The sequence below is a fragment of the Carya illinoinensis genome, chromosome 3 (genome assembly GCF_018687715.1).
Source record: "Carya illinoinensis cultivar Pawnee chromosome 3, C.illinoinensisPawnee_v1, whole genome shotgun sequence".
NCBI lineage: Eukaryota > Viridiplantae > Streptophyta > Magnoliopsida > Fagales > Juglandaceae > Carya > Carya illinoinensis.
This window is the reverse complement of record NC_056754.1, coordinates 35,334,551-35,352,102: the sequence shown is the minus strand read 5'-3', so window position 1 is coordinate 35,352,102 and position 17,552 is coordinate 35,334,551. Positions and strand designations below refer to the sequence as shown.

Genomic DNA, 17,552 nt, shown 5'->3' with positions numbered 1-17,552 from the left:
CGAACTAGGCGGGTTAATGTGGAGTGTGAGTAGTGGGATTTCTCTTGCGAAAATATTGCAAAATGCGTGGGCTAGGGGGCGATTTGTCGCAATGCACATGTAGGGGCAGCTAGGTGCCGATTTGCGGTGACTTGGTCATTTACCTGCCTTTCCTTCAATTGACATGTCTTGGCTGAAGAACAATCTTCTAATTCAACCCAAGAATGAAAACAAACAGCAATAAAAGTTACAACGTTTAGGGAAAAAAGGTGAGAAAGAATATTAAAAGGGAAATTAAGCACAAAACATAGTTTAGAAATGTATAATCTTGTGTATGTCGAATATTGCCCTTTAACTCTAGCTAGAAGCTTAAACAGGGCTAGATGTGAACGTTGGGCGCTTTTAACACGTCTTGGGCTTCACGGAACCAATGGTAATTTGTATGTGGGTTTCAACTGAAAGAATGAGATAAAAGACGGGGTTTCTTGCTGCTAATTCATCAGATGCTAGAACTGAACTTGGGGGGTGAATGTGCAGTCTAAATAGAGAAGTTTCCAATGAGGAAATGGCTAAAAGGCATGGGCATGGCGCCGATTTGTTGCAATGCACACATGAAGGTGCATCGAGGTGGCGATTTGCGGTGGCTTCGGCGTTTACATGGCTTTGTTTCTATTCACGTGTCTTGGATCAATACTAATCTTCTAATTAAATCTTAGAATGAAGGAAAACAACAATGAAAACAATAAGGTCAAGATAAAAGGGTGAGAAAGGATATTAAAAGATAAATTAATATCAAAATATGGTCTGGAGATAAATAATCATGTGGAAGTCGATTATTGCCCTTAACTCAAGTCATAAGCTTAACCGTTGCTAGATGTGAACCTTGGGAGATTGTTACGCTTCTTGGGCTTGACCGAAACCAATGGCAAGGTGTATGTGGCCTTCAATTTCAAAAACGAAATAGAAGACAGGCCGGTGGGTGGCAATTCACCGGATTCTATTACCGAGCTAGGCGGGTTAATGTGGAGTGTGAGTAGTGGGATTTCTCTGGCGAAAATATTGCGAAATGCGTGGGCTAGGGGCCGATTTGTCGCAATGCACATGTAGAGGCAGCTAGGTGCCGATTTGCGTTGACTTGGTCATTTACCAGCCTTTCCTTCAATTGACATGTCTTGGACGAAGAACAATCTTCTAATTCAACCCAAGAATGATGACAAACAGCAATAAAAGCCACAAGGTTTAGGCAAAAAATGTGAGAAGGAATATTAAAAGTGAAATTAAGCACAAAACATGGTTTAGAGATGAATAATCATGTGGGCGTTGATTGTTGACCTTTAACTCTAGCTAGAAGCTTAAACATGGCTAGATGTGAACTTTGGGGGCTTGTTACACGTCTTGAGCTTGACGGAATGCAATGGTAAGCGGTATGTGATCTTCAACTGAAAGAATGAGGTAAAAGACGGGGTTTCTTGTTGCTAATTCATCAGATGCTAGAACTGAACTTGGGGGGGCGGGGACTGTGCTGTGTAAATAGTGAAGTTTCCACTGAGGAAATGTATAAAAGGCATGGGCATGGCGCCGATTTGTTGCAATGCACACATGAAGGTGCATCGGGGTGGCGATTTGCGGTGACTTCGGCGTTTACATGGCTTTCTTTCTATTAACATGTATTGGATCAATACTAATCTTCTAAGTAAATCTTAGAATGAAGGAAAACAACAATGAAAGCAATAAGGTCAAGACAAAAAGGGTGAGAAAGAATATTAAACGATAAATTAATATCAAAATATGGTCTAGAGATAAATAATCGTGTGGAAGTCGATTATTGCCCGTAACTCAAGTCATAAGCTTAACCGTGGCTAGATGTTAACCTTGGAAGACTGTTACGCTTCCTGGGCTTGACCGAAACCAATGGTAAGGTGTATGTGGCCTTCAATTTCAAGAACGAAATAGAAGACAGGTGGGTGGGTGGCAATTCATCGGATTCTATTACCGAACTAGGCGGGTTAATGTGGAGTGTGAGTAGTGGGATTTCTCTTGCGAAAATATTGCAAAATGCGTGGGCTAGGGGGCGATTTGTTGCAATGCACATGTAGGGGCAGCTAGGTGCCGATTTGCGGTGACTTGGTCATTTACCTGCCTTTGCTTCAATTGACATGTCTTGGCTGAAGAACAATCTTCTAATTCAACCCAAAAATCAAAACAAACAGCAATAAAAGTTAAAAGGTTTGGGGAAAAAGGTGAGAAAGAATATTAAAAGGGAAATTAAGCACAAAACATACTTTAGAAATGTATAATCTTGTGTATGTCGATTATTGCCCTTTAACTCTAGCTAGAAGCTTAAACAGGGCTAGATGTGAACGTTGGGCGCTTTTAACACGTCTTGGGCTTGACGGAACCAATGGTAAGCTGTATGTGGGCTTCAACTGAAAGAATGAGATAAAAGACGGGGTTTCTTGTTGCTAATTCATCAGATGCTAGAACTGAACTTGGGGGGTGAATGTGCATTCTAAATAGAGAAGTTTCCAATCAGGAAATGTCTAAAAGGCATGGGCATGGCGCCGATTTGTTGCAATGCACACATGAAGGTGCATCGAGGTGGCGATTTGCGGTGACTTCGGCGTTTACATGGCTTTGTTTCTATTAACGTGTCTTGGATCAATACTAATCTTCTAATTAAATCTTAGAATGAAGGAAAACAACAATGAAAACAATAAGGTCAAGATAAAAGGGTGAGAAAGAATATTAAAAGATAAATTAATATCAAAATATGGTCTGGAGATAAATAATCATGTGGAAGTCGATTATTGCCCTTAACTCAAGTCATAAGCTTAACCGTTGCTAGATGTGAACCTTGGGAGATTGTTACGCTTCTTGGGCTTGACCGAAACCAATGGCAAGGTGTTTGTGGCCTTCAATTTTGAGAACGAAATAGAAGACAGGTGGGTGGGTGGCAATTCACCGGATTCTATTACCGAACTAGGCGGGTTAATGTGGTGTGTGAGTAGTGGGATTTCTCTTGCGAAAATATTGAGAAATGCGTGGGCTAGGGGCCGATTTGTCGCAATGCACATGTAGAGGCAGCTAGGTGCCGATTTGCGTTGACTTGGTCATTTACCAGCCTTTCCTTCAATTGACATGTCTTGGACGAAGAACAATCTTCTAATTCAACCCAAGAATGATGACAAACAGCAATAAAAGCCACAAGGTTTGGGGAAAAAAGGTGAGAAAGAATATTAAAATGGAAATTAAGCACAAAACATAGTTTAGAGATGAATAATCATGTGGGCGTTGATTGTTGACCTTTAACTCTAGCTAGAAGCTTAAACATGGCTAGATGTGAACTTTGGGGGCTTGTTACACGTCTTGAGCTTGACGGAAAGCAATGGTAAGCTGTATGTGATTTTCAACTGAAAGAATGAGGTAACAGACGGGGTTTCTTGCTGCTAATTCATCAGATGCTAGAACTGAACTTGGGGGGGCGGGGAATGTGCGGTGTAAATAGTGAAGTTTTCACTGAGAAAATGTATAAAAGGCATGGGCATCGCGCCGATTTGTTGCAATGCACACATGAAGGTGCATCGAGGTGGCGATTTGCGGTGACTTCGGCGTTTACATGGCTTTGTTTCTATTAACATGTATTGGATCAATACTAATCTTCTAAGTAAATCTTAGAATGAAGGAAAACAACAATGAAAGCAATAAGGTCAAGACAAAAAGGGTGAGAAAGAATATTAAAAGATAAATTAATATCAAAATATGGTCTAGAGATAAATAATCGTGTGGATGTCGATTATTGCCCGTAACTCAAGTCATAAGCTTAACCGTGGCTAGATGTTAACCTTGGGAGATTGTTACGCTTCTTGGGCTTGACCGAAACCAATGGCAAGGTGTATGTGGCCTTCAATTTCAAGAACGAAATAGAAGACAGGTGGGTGGGTGGCAATTCACCGGATTCTATTACCGAACTAGGCGGGTTAATGTGGAGTGTGAGTAGTGGGATTTCTCTTGCGAAAATATTGCGAAATGCGTGGGCTAGGGCCCGATTTGTCGCAATGCACATGTAGAGGCAGCTAGGTGCCGATTTGCGTTGACTTGGTCATTTACCAGCCTTTCCTTCAATTGACATGTCTTGGACGAAGAACAATCTTCTAATTCAACCCAGGAATGAAAACAAACAGCAATAAAAGTTACAAGGTTTGGGGAAAAAAGGTGAGAAAGAATATTAAAATGGAAATTAAGCACAAAACATAGTTTAGAAATGTATAATCTTGTGTATGTCGATTATTGCCCTTTAACTCTAGCTAGAAGTTTAAACAGGGCTAGATGTGAACGTTGGGGGCTTTTAACACGTCTTGGGCTTGACGGAACCAATGGTAAGCTGTATGTGGGCTTCAACTGAAACAATGAGATAAAAGACGGGGTTTCTTGCCGCTAATTCATCAGATGCTAGAACTGAACTTGGGGGTGAATGTGCAGTCTAAATAGAGAAGTTTCCAATAAGGAAATGTCTAAAAGGCATGGGCATGGCACCGATTTGTTGCAATGCACACATGAAGGTGCATCGAGGTGGCGATTTGCGGTGACTTCGGCGTTTACATGGCTTTGTTTCTATTAACGTGTCTTGGATCAATACTAATCTTCTAATTAAATCTTAGAATGAAGGAAAACAACAATGAAAACAATAAGGTCAAGATAAAAGGGTGAGAAAGAATATTAAAAGATAAATTAATATCAAAATATGGTCTGGAGATAAATAATCATGTGGAAGTCGATTATTGCCCTTAACTCAAGTCATAAGCTTAACCGTTGCTAGATGTGAACCTTGGGAGATTGTTACGCTTCTTGGGCTTGACCGAAACCAATGGCAAGGTGTATGTGGCCTTCAATTTCAAGAACGAAATAGAAGACAGGTGGGTGGGTGGCAATTCACCGGATTCTATTACCGAACTAGGCGGGTTAATGTGGAGTGTGAGTAGTGGGATTTCTCTTGCGAAAATATTGCGAAATGCGTGGGCTAGGGCCCGATTTGTCGCAATGCACATGTAGAGGCAGCTAGGTGCCGATTTGCGTTGACTTGGTCATTTACCAGCCTTTCCTTCAATTGACATGTCTTGGACGAAGAACAATCTTCTAATTCAACCCAAGAATGATGACAAACAGCAATAAAAGCCACAAGGTTTAGGCAAAAAAGGTGAGAAGGAATATTAAAAGTGAAATTAAGCACAAAACATGGTTTAGAGATGAATAATCATGTGGGCGTTGATTGTTGACCTTTAACTCTAGCTAGAAGCTTAAACATGGCTAGATGTGAACTTTGGGGGCTTGTTACACGTCTTGAGCTTGACGGAAAGCAGTGGTAAGCTGTATGTGGGCTTCAACTGAAAGAATGAGGTAAAAGACGGGGGTTTCTTGCTGCTAATTCATCAGATGCTAGAACTGAACTTGGGGGGGCGGGGAACGTGCGGTGTAAATAGTGAAGTTTCCACCGAGGAAATGTATAAAAGGCATGGGCATGGCGCCGATTTGTTGCAATGCACACAAGAAGGTGCATCGAGGTGGCGATTTGCGGTGACATCGGCGTTTACATGGCTTTGTATCTATTAACGTGTCTTGGATCAATACTAATGTTCTAATTAAATCTTAGAATGAGGGAAAACAACAATGAAAACAATAAGGTCAAGATAAAAGGGTGAGAAAGAATATTAAAAGATAAGTTAATATCAAAATATGGTCTGGAGATAAATAATCATGTGTAAGTCGATTATTGCCCTTAACTCGAGTCATAAGCTTAACCGTTGCTAGATGTGAACCTTGGGAGATTGTTACGCTTCTTGGGCTTGACCGAAACCAATGGCAAGGTGTATGTGGCCTTCAATTTCCAGAACGAAATAGAAGAACGGTGGGTGGGTGGCAATTCATCGGATTCTATTACTGAACTAGGCGGGTTAATGTGGAGTGTGAGTAGTGGGATTTCTGTTGCGAAAATATTGCGAAATGCGTGGGCTAGGGGGCGATTTGTCACAATGCACATGTAGGGGCAGCTAGGTACCGATTTGTGGTGACTTGGTCATTTACCTGCCCTTCCTTCAATTGACATGTCTTGGATGAAGAACAATCTTCTAATTCAACCCAAGAATGAAAACAAACAGCTATAAAAGTTACAAGGTTTAGGGAAAAAAGGTGAGAAAGAATATTAAAAGGGAAATTAAGCACAAAACATAGTTTAGAAATGTATAATCTTGTGTATGTCGATTATTGCCCTTTAACTCTAGCTAGAAGCTTAAACTGGGCTAGATGTGAAGGTTGGGGGCTTTTAACACGTCTTGGGCATGACGGAACCAATGGTAAGCTGTATGTGGGCTTCAACTGAAAGAATGAGGTAAAAGACGGGGTTTCTTGCTGCTAATTCATCAGATGCTAGAGTTGAACTTGGGGGGTGAATGTGCAGTGTAAATAGAGAAGTTTCCAATGAGGAAATGTCTAAAAGGCATGGGCATGGCGCCGATTTGTTGCAATGCACACATGAAGGTGCATCGAGGTGGCGATTTGCGGTGACTTCGGCGTTTACATACCTTTGTTCCTATTAACGTGTCTTGGATCAATACTAATCTTCTAATTAAATCTTAGAATGAAGGAAAACAACAATGAAAACAATAACGTCAAGATAAAACAGGTGAGAAAGAATATTAAAAGATAAATTAATATCAAAATATGGTCTAGAGATAAATAATCATGTGGAAGTCGATTATTGCCCTTAACTCAAGTCATAAGCTTAACCGCTGCTAGATGTGAACCTTGGGAGATTGTTACGCTTCTTGGGCTTGACCGAAACCAATGGCAAGGTGTATGTGGCCTTCAATTTCAAGAACGAAATAGAAGACAGGTGGGTGGGTGGCAATTCACCGGATTCTATTACCGAACTAGGCGGGTTAATGTGGAGTGTGAGTAGTGGGATTTCTCTTGCGAAAATATTGCGAAATGCGTGGGCTAGGGGCCGATTTGTCGCAATGCACATGTAGAGGCAGCTAGGTGCCGATTTGCGTTGACTTGGTCATTTACCAGCCTTTCCTTTAGTTGACATGTCTTGGACGAAGAACAATCTTCTAATTCAACCCAAGAATGATGACAAACAGCAATAAAAGCCACAAGGTTTAGGTAAAAAACGTGAGAAGGAATATTAAAAGTGAAATTAAGCACAAAACATGGTTTAGAGATGAATAATCATGTGGGCGTTGATTGTTGACCTTTAACTCTAGCTAGAAGCTTAAAGATGGCTAGAAGTGAACTTTGGGGGCTTGTTACACGTCTTGAGCTTGACGGAAAGCAATGGTAAGCTGTATGTGGGCTTCAACTGAAAGAATGAGGTAAAAGACGGGGGTTTCTTGCTGCTAATTCATCAGATGCTAGAACTGAACTTGGGGGGCCGGGGAATGTCCGGTGTAAATAGTGAAGTTTCCACTGAGGAAATGTATAAATGGCATGGGCATGGCGCCGATTTCTTGCAATGCACACATGAAGGTGCATCGAGGTGGCGATTTGCGGTGACTTCGGCGTTTACATGGCTTTGTTTCTATTAACATGTATTGGATCAATACTAATCTTCTAATTAAATCTTAGAATGAAGGAAAACAACAATGAAAACAATAAGGTCAAGATAAAAGGGTGAGAAAGAATATTAAAAGATAAATTAATATCAAAATATGGTCTAGAGATAAATAATCGTGTGGAAGTCGATTATTGCCCGTAACTCAAGTCATAAGCTTAACCGTGGCTAGATGTTAACCTTGGGAGATTGTTACGCTTCTTGGGCTTGACCGAAACCAATGGTAAGGTGTATGTGGCCTTCAATTTCAAGAACGAAATAGAAGACAGGTGGGTGGGTGGCAATTCATCGGATTCTATTACCGAACTAGGCGGGTTAATGTGGAGTGTGAGTAGTGGGATTTCTCTTGCGAAAATATTGCAAAATGCGTGGACTAGGGGGCGATTTGTCGCAATGCACATGTAGGGGCAGCTAGGTGCCGATTTGCGGTGACTTGGTCATTTACCTGCCTTTCCTTCAATTGACATGTCTTGGCTGAAGAACAATCTTCTAATTCAACCCAAGAATGAAAACAAACAGCAATAAAAGTTACAAGGTTTAGGGAAAAAAGGTGAGAAAGAATATTAAAAGGGAAATTAAGCACAAAACATAGTTTAGAAATGTATAATCTTGTGTGTGTCGAATATTGCCCTTTAACTCTAGCTAGAAGCTTAAACAGGGCTAGATGTGAACGTTGGGCGCTTTTAACACGTCTTGGGCTTGACGGAACCAATGGTAAGCTGTATGTGGGCTTCAACTGAAAGAATGAGATAAAAGACGGGGTTTCTTGCTGCTAATTCATCAGATGCTAGAACTGAACTTGGGGGGTGAATGTGCAGTCTAAATAGAGAAGTTTCCAATGAGGAAATGGCTAAAAGGCATGGGCATGGCGCCGATTTGTTGCAATGCACACATGAAGGTGCATCGAGGTGGCGATTTGCGGAGGCTTCGTCGTTTACACGGCTTTGTTTCTATTCACGTGTCTTGGATCAATACTAATCTTCTAATTAAATCTTAGAATGAAGGAAAACAACAATGAAAACAATAAGGTCAAGATAAAAGGGTGAGAAAGAATATTAAAAGATAAATTAATATCAAAATATGGTCTGGAGATAAATAATCATGTGGAAGTCGATTATTGCCCTTAACTCAAGTCATAAGCTTAACCGTTGCTAGATGTGAACCTTGGGAGATTGTTACGCTTCTTGGGCTTGACCGAAACCAATGGCAAGGTGTATGTGGCCTTCAATTTCAAGAACGAAATAGAAGACAGGTGGGTGGGTGGCAATTCACCGGATTCTATTACCGAACTAGGCGGGTTAATGTGGAGTGTGAGTAGTGGGATTTCTCTTGCGAAAATATTGCGAAATGCGTGGGCTAGGGGCCGATTTGTCGCAATGCACATGTAGAGGCAGCTAGGTGCCGATTTGCGTTGACTTGGTCATTTACCAGCCTTTCCTTCAATTGACATGTCTTGGACGAAGAACAATCTTCTAATTCAACCCAAGAATGATGACAAACAGCAATAAAAGCCACAAGGTTTAGGCAAAAAAGGTGAGAAGGAATATTAAAAGTGAAATTAAGCACAAAACATGGTTTAGAGATGAATAATCATGTGGGCGTTGATTGTTGACCTTTAACTCTAGCTAGAAGCTTAAACATGGCTAGATGTGAACTTTGGGGGCTTGTTACACGTCTTGAGCTTGACGGAATGCAATGGTAAGCTGTATGTGATCTTCAACTGAAAGAATGAGGTAAAAGACGGGGTTTCTTGCTGCTAATTCATCAGATGCTAGAACTGAACTTGGGGGGGCGGGGAATGTGCGGTGTAAATAGTGAAGTTTCCACTGAGGAAATGTATAAAAGGCATGGGCATGGCGCCGATTTGTTGCAATGCACACATGAAGGTGCATCGAGGTGGCGATTTGCGGTGACTTCGGCGTTTACATGGCTTTCTTTGTATTAACATGTATTGGATCAATACTAATCTTCTAAGTAAATCTTAGAATGAAGGAAAACAACAATGAAAGCAATAAGGTCAAGACAAAAAGGGTGAGAAAGAATATTAAACGATAAATTAATATCAAAATATGGTCTAGAGATAAATAATCGTGTGGAAGTCGATTATTGCCCGTAACTCAAGTCATAAGCTTAACCGTGGCTAGATGTTAACCTTGGGAGATTGTTACGCTTCTTGGGCTTGACCGAAACCAATGGTAAGGTGTATGTGGCCTTCAATTTCAAGAACGAAATAGAAGACAGGTGGGTGGGTGGCAATTTATCGGATTCTATTACCGAACTAGGCGGGTTAATGTGGAGTGTGAGTAGTGGGATTTCTCTTGCGAAAATATTGCAAAATGCGTGGGCTAGGGGGCGATTTGTCGCAATGCACATGTAGGGGCAGCTAGGTGCCGATTTGCGGTGACTTGGTCATTTACCTGTCTTTCCTTCAATTGACATGTCTTGGCTGAAGAACAAGCTTCTAATTCAACCCAAAAATGAAAACAAACAGCAATAAAAGTTACATGGTTTGGGGAAAAAAGGTGAGAAAGAATATTAAAAGGGAAATTAAGCACAAAACATAGTTTAGAAATGTATAATCTTGTGTATGTCGATTATTGCCCTTTAACTCTAGCTAGAAGCTTAAACAGGGCTAGATGTGAACGTTGGGCGCTTTTAACACGTCTTGGGCTTGACGGAACCAATGGTAAGCTGTATGTGGGCTTCAACTGAAAGAATGAGATAAAAGACGGGGTTTCTTGTTGCTAATTCATCAGATGCTAGAACTGAACTTGGGGGGTGAATGTGCAGTCTAAATAGAGAAGTTTCCAATCAGGAAATGTCTAAAAGGCATGGGCATGGCACCGATTTGTTGCAATGCACACATGAAGGTGCATCGAGGTGGCGATTTGCGGGTTAATGTGGTGTGTGAGTAGTGGGATTTCTCTTGCGAAAATATTGAGAAATGCGTGGGCTAGGGGCCGATTTGTCGCAATGCACATGTAGAGGCAGCTAGGTGCCGATTTGCGTTGACTTGGTCATTTACCAGTCTTTCCTTCAATTGACATGTCTTGGACGAAGAACAATCTTCTAATTCAACCCAAGAATGATGACAAACAGCAATAAAAGCCACAAGGTTTAGGCAAAAAAGGTGAGAAGGAATATTAAAAGTGAAATTAAGCACAAAACATGGTTTAGAGATGAATAATCATGTGGGCGTTGATTGTTGACCTTTAACTCTAGCTAGAAGCTTAAGCATGGCTAGATGTGAACTTTGGGGGCTTGTTACACGGCTTGAGCTTGACGGAAAGCAATGGTAAGCTGTATGTGATTTTCAACTGAAAGAATGAGGTAAAAGACGGGGTTTCTTGCTGCTAATTCATCAGATGCTAGAACTGAACTTGGGGGGCGGGGAATGTGCGGGGTAAATAGTGAAGTTTTCACTGAGGAAATGTATAAAAGGCATGGGCATGGCGCCGATTTGTTGCAATGCACACATGAAGGTGCATCGAGGTGGCGATTTGCGGTGACTTCGGCGTTTAGATGGCTTTGTTTCTATTAACATGTATTGGATCAATACTAATCTTCTAAGTAAATCTTAGAATGAAGGAAAACAACAATGAAAGCAATAAGGTCAAGACAAAAAGGGTGAGAAAGAATATTAAAAGATAAATTAATATCAAAATATGGTCTAGAGATAAATAATCGTGTGGATGTCGATTATTGCCCGTAACTCAAGTCATAAGCTTAACCGTGGCTAGATGTTAACCTTGGGAGATTGTTACGCTTCTTGGGCGTGACCGAAACCAATGGTAAGGTGTATGTGGCCTTCAATTTCAAGAACGAAATAGAAGACAGGTTGGTGGGTGGCAATTCATCGGATTCTATTACCGAACTAGGCGGGTTAATGTGGAGTGTGAGTAGTGGGATTTCTCTTGCGAAAATATTGCAAAATGTGTGGGCTAGGGGGCGATTTGTCGCAATGCACATGTAGGGGCAGCTAGGTGCCGATTTGCGGTGACTTGGTCATTTACCTGCCTTTGCTTCAATTGACATGTCTTGGCTGAAGAACAATCTTCTAATTCAACCCAGGAATGAAAACAAACAGCAATAAAAGTTACAAGGTTTGGGGAAAAAAGGTGAGAAAGAATATTAAAATGGAAATTAAGCACAAAACATAGTTTAGAAATGTATAATCTTGTGTATGTCGATTATTGCCCTTTAACTCTAGCTAGAAGTTTAAACAGGGCTAGATGTGAACGTTGGGGGCTTTTAACACGTCTTGGGCTTGACGGAACCAATGGTAAGCTGTATGTGGGCTTCAACTGAAAGAATGAGATAAAAGACGGGGTTTCTTGCTGCTAATTCATCAGATGCTAAAACTGAACTTGGGGGTGAATGTGCAGTCTAAATAGAGAAGTTTCCAATAAGGAAATGTCTAAAAGGCATGGGCATGGCGCCGATTTGTTGCAATGCACACATGAAGGTGCATCGAGGTGGCGATTTGCGGTGACTTCGGCGTTTACATGGCTTTGTTTCTATTAACGTGTCTTGGATCAATACTAATCTTCTAATTAAATCTTAGAATGAAGGAAAACAACAATGAAAGAAATAAGGTCAAGATAAAAGGGTGAGAAAGAATATTAAAAGATAAATTAATATCAAAATATGGTCTGGAGATAAATAATCATGTGGAAGTCGATTATTGCCCTTAACTCAAGTCATAAGCTTAACCGTTGCTAGATGTGAACCTTGGGAGATTGTTACGCTTCTTGGGCTTGACCGAAACCAATGGCAAGGTGTATGTGGCCTTCAATTTCAAGAACGAAATAGAAGACAGGTGGGTGGGTGGCAATTCACCGGATTCTATTACCGAACTAGGCGGGTTAATGTGGAGTGTGAGTAGTGGGTTTTCTCTTGCGAAAATATTGCGAAATGCCTGGGCTAGGGGCCGATTTGTCGCAATGCACATGTAGAGGCAGCTAGGTGCCGATTTGCGTTGACTTGGTCATTTACCAGCCTTTCCTTCAATTGACATGTCTTGGACGAAGAACAATCTTCTAATTCAACCCAAGAATGATGACGAACAGCAATAAAAGCCACAAGGTTTAGGCAAAAAAGGTGAGAAGGATTATTAAAAGTGAAATTAAGCACAAAACATGGTTTAGAGATGAATAATCATGTGGGCGTTGATTGTTGACCTTTAACTCTAGCTAGAAGCTTAAACATGGCTAGATGTGAACTTTGGGGGCTTGTTACACGTCTTGAGCTTGACGGAATGCAATGGTAAGCTGTATGTGATCTTCAACTGAAAGAATGAGGTAAAAGACGGGGTTTCTTGCTGCTAATTCATCAGATGCTAGAACTGAACTTGGGGGGGCGGGGAATGTGCGGTGTAAATAGTGAAGTTTCCACTGAGGAAATGTATAAAAGGCATGGGCATGGCGCCGATTTGTTGCAATGCACACATGAAGGTGCATCGAGGTGGCGATTTGCGGTGACTTCGGCGTTTACATGGCTTTCTTTGTATTAACATGTATTGGATCAATACTAATCTTCTAAGTAAATCTTAGAATGAAGGAAAACAACAATGAAAGCAATAAGGTCAAGACAAAAAGGGTGAGAAAGAATATTAAACGATAAATTAATATCAAAATATGGTCTAGAGATAAATAATCGTGTGGAAGTCGATTATTGCCCGTAACTCAAGTCATAAGCTTAACCGTGGCTAGATGTTAACCTTGGAAGACTGTTACGCTTCTTGGGCTTGACCGAAACCAATGGTAAGGTGTATGTGGCCTTCAATTTCAAGAACGAAATAGAAGACAGGTGGGTGGGTGGCAATTCATCGGATTCTATTACCGAACTAGGCGGGTTAATGTGGAGTGTGAGTAGTGGGATTTCTCTTGCGAAAATATTGCAAAATGCGTGGGCTAGGGGGCGATTTGTCGCAATGCACATGTAGGGGCAGCTAGGTGCCGATTTGCGGTGACTTGGTCATTTACCTGCCTTTCCTTCAATTGACATGTCTTGGCTGAAGAACAATCTTCTAATTCAACCCAAAAATGAAAACAAACAGCAATAAAAGTTACAAGGTTTGGGGAAAAAAGGTGAGAAAGAATATTAAAAGGGAAATTAAGCACAAAACATAGTTTAGAAATGTATAATCTTGTGTATGTCGATTATTGCCCTTTAACTCTAGCTAGAAGCTTAAACAGGGCTAGATGTGAACGTTGGGCGCTTTTAACACGTCTTGGGCTTGACGGAACCGATGGTAAGCTGTATGTGGGCTTCAACTGAAAGAATGAGATAAAAGACGGGGTTTCTTGTTGCTAATTCATCAGATGCTAGAACTGAACTTGGGGGGTGAATGTGCATTCTAAATAGAGAAGTTTCCAATCAGGAAATGTCTAAAAGGCATGGGCATGGCGCCGATTTGTTGCAATGCACACATGAAGGTGCATCGAGGTGGCGATTTGCGGTGACTTCGGCGTTTACATGGCTTTGTTTCTATTAACGTGTCTTGGATCAATACTAATCTTCTAATTAAATCTTAGAATGAAGGAAAACAACAATGAAAACAATAAGGTCAAGATAAAAGGGTGAGAAAGAATATTAAAAGATAAATTAATATCAAAATATGGTCTGGAGATAAATAATCATGTGGAAGTCGATTATTGCCCTTAACTCAAGTCATAAGCTTAACCGTTGCTAGATGTGAACCTTGGGAGATTGTTACGCTTCTTGGGCTTGACCGAAACCAATGGCAAGGTGTATGTGGCCTTCAATTTCGAGAAGGAAATAGAAGACAGGTGGGTGGGTGGCAATTCACCGGATTCTATTACCGAACTAGGCGGGTTAATGTCGTGTGTGAGTAGTGGGATTTCTCTTGCGAAAATATTGCGAAATGCGTGGGCTAGGGGCCGATTTGTCGCAATGCACATGTAGAGGCAGCTAGGTGCCGATTTGCGTTGACTTGGTCATTTACCAGCCTTTCCTTCAATTGACACGTCTTGGACGAAGAACAATCTTCTAATTCAACCCAAGAATGATGACAAACAGCAATAAAAGCCACAAGGTTTAGGCAAAAAAGGTGAGAAGGAATATTAAAAGTGAAATTAAGCACAAAACATGGTTTAGAGATGAATAATCATGTGGGCGTTGATTGTTGACCTTTAACTCTAGCTAGAAGCTTAAACATGGCTAGATGTGAACTTTGGGGGCTTGTTACACGTCTTGAGCTTGACGGAATGCAATGGTAAGCTGTATGTGATCTTCAACTGAAAGAATGAGGTAAAAGACGGGGTTTCTTGCTGCTAATTCATCAGATGCTAGAACTGAACTTGGGGGGGCGGGGAATGTGCGGTGTAAATAGTGAAGTTTCCACTGAGGAAATGTATAAAAGGCATGGGCATGGCGCCGATTTGTTGCAATGCACACATGAAGGTGCATCGAGGTGGCGATTTGCGGTGACTTCGGCGTTTACATGGCTTTCTTTCTATTAACATGTATTGGATCAATACTAATCTTCTAAGTAAATCTTAGAATGAAGGAAAACAACAATGAAAGCAATAAGGTCAAGACAAAAAGGGTGAGAAAGAATATTAAACGATAAATTAATATCAAAATATGGTCTACATATAAATAATCGTGTGGAAGTCGATTATTGCTCGTAACTCAAGTCATAAGCTTAACCGTGGCTAGATGTTAACCTTGGGAGATTGTTACGCTTCTTGGGCTTGACCGAAACCAATGGTAAGGTGTATGTGGCCTTCAATTTCAAGAACGAAATAGAAGACAGGTGGGTGGGTGGCAATTCATCGGATTCTATTACCGAACTAGGCGGGTTAATGTGGAGTGTGAGTAGTGGGATTTCTCTTGCGAAAATATTGCAAAATGCGTGGGCTAGGGGGCGATTTGTCGCAATGCACATGTAGGGGCAGCTAGGTGCCGATTTGCGGTGGCTTGGTCATTTACCTGCCTTTCCTTCAATTGACATGTCTTGGCTGAAGAACAATCTTCTAATTCAACCCAAAAATGAAAACAAACAGCAATAAAAGTTACAAGGTTTGGGGAAAAAATGTGAGAAAGAATATTAAAAGGGAAATTAAGCACAAAACATAGTTTAGAAATGTATAATCTTGTGTATGTCGATTATTGCCCTTTAACTGTAGCTAGAAGCTTAAACAGGGCTAGATGTGAACGTTGGGCGCTTTTAACACGTCTTGGGCTTGACGGAACCAATGGTAAGCTGTATGTGGGCTTCAACTGAAAGAATGAGATAAAAGACGGGGTTTCTTGTTGCTAATTCATCAGATGCTAGAACTGAACTTGGGGGGTGAATGTGCAATCTAAATAGAGAAGTTTCCAATCGGGAAATGTCTAAAAGGCATGGGCATGGCCCCGATTTGTTGCAATGCACACATGAAGGTGCATCGAAGTGGCGATTTGCGGTGACTTCGGCGTTTACATGGCTTTGTTTCTATTAACGTGTCTTGGATAAATACTAATCTTCTAATTAAATCTTAGAATGAAGGAAAACAACAATGAAAACAATAAGGTCAAGATAAAAGGGTGAGAAAGAATATTAAAAGATAAATTAATATCAAAATATGGTCTGGAGATAAATAATCATGTGGAAGTCGATTATTGCCCTTAACTGAAGTCATAAGCTTAACCGTTGCTAGATGTGAACCTTGGGAGATTGTTACGCTTCTTGGGCTTGACCGAAACCAATGGCAAGGTGTATGTGGCCTTCAATTTCAAGAACGAAATAGAAGACAGGTGGGTGGGTGGCAATTCACCGGATTCTATTATCGAACTAGGTGGGTTAATGTGGAGTGTGAGTAGTGGGATTTCTCTTGCGAAAATATTGCGAAATGCGTGGGCTAGGGGCCGATTTGTCGCAATGCACATGTAGAGGCAGCTAGGTGCCGATTTGCGTTGACTTCGTCATTTACCAGCCTTTCCTTCAATTGACATGTCTTGGACGAAGAACAATCTTCTAATTCAACCCAAGAATGATGACAAACAGCAATAAAAGCCACAAGGTTTAGGCAAAAAAGGTGAGAAGGAATATTAAAAGTGAAATTAAGCACAAAACATGGTTTAGAGATGAATAATCATGTGGGCGTTGATTGTTGACCTTTAACTCTAGCTAGAAGCTTAAACATGGCTAGATGTGAACTTTGGGGGCTTGTTACACGTCTTGAGCTTGACGGAATGCAATGGTAAGCTGTATGTGATCTCCAACTGAAAGAATGAGGTAAAAGACGGGGTTTCTTGCTGCTAATTCATCAGATGCTAGAACTGAACTTGGGGGGGCGGGGAATGTGCGGTGTAAATAGTGAAGTTTCCACTGAGGAAATGTATAAAAGGCATGGGCATGGCGCCGATTTGTTGCAATGCACACATGAAGGTGCATCGAGGTGGCGATTTGCGGTGACTTCGGCGTTTACATGGCTTTCTTTCTATTAACATGTATTGGATCAATACTAATCTTCTAAGTAAATCTTAGAATGAAGGAAAACAACAATGAAAGCAATAAGGTCAAGACAAAAAGGGTGAGAAAGAATATTAAACGATAAATTAATATCAAAATATGGTCTAGATATAAATAATCGTGTGGAAGTCGATTATTGCTCATAACTCAAGTCATAAGCTTAACCGTGGCTAGATGTTAACCTTGGGAGATTGTTACGCTTCTTGGGCTTGACCGAAACCAATGGTAAGGTGTATGTGGCCTTCAATTTCAAGAACGAAATAAAAGACAGGTGGGTGGGTGGCAATTCATCGGATTCTATTACCGAACTAGGCGGGTTAATGTGGAGTGTGAGTAGTGGGATTTCTCTTGCGAAAATATTGCAAAATGCGTGGGCTAGGGGGCGATTTGTCGCAATGCACATGTAGGGGCAGCTAGGTGCCGATTTGCGGTGGCTTGGTCATTTACCTGCCTTTCCTTCAATTGACATGTCTTGGCTGAAGAACA

General features: G+C 41.0%; 1 pseudogene; it reads right to left on the bottom strand.

The window, feature by feature from the left end:
* Positions 1–17,552, bottom strand: part of LOC122304749 — a 162,674-nt pseudogene that overhangs the window by 66,373 nt on the left and 78,749 nt on the right.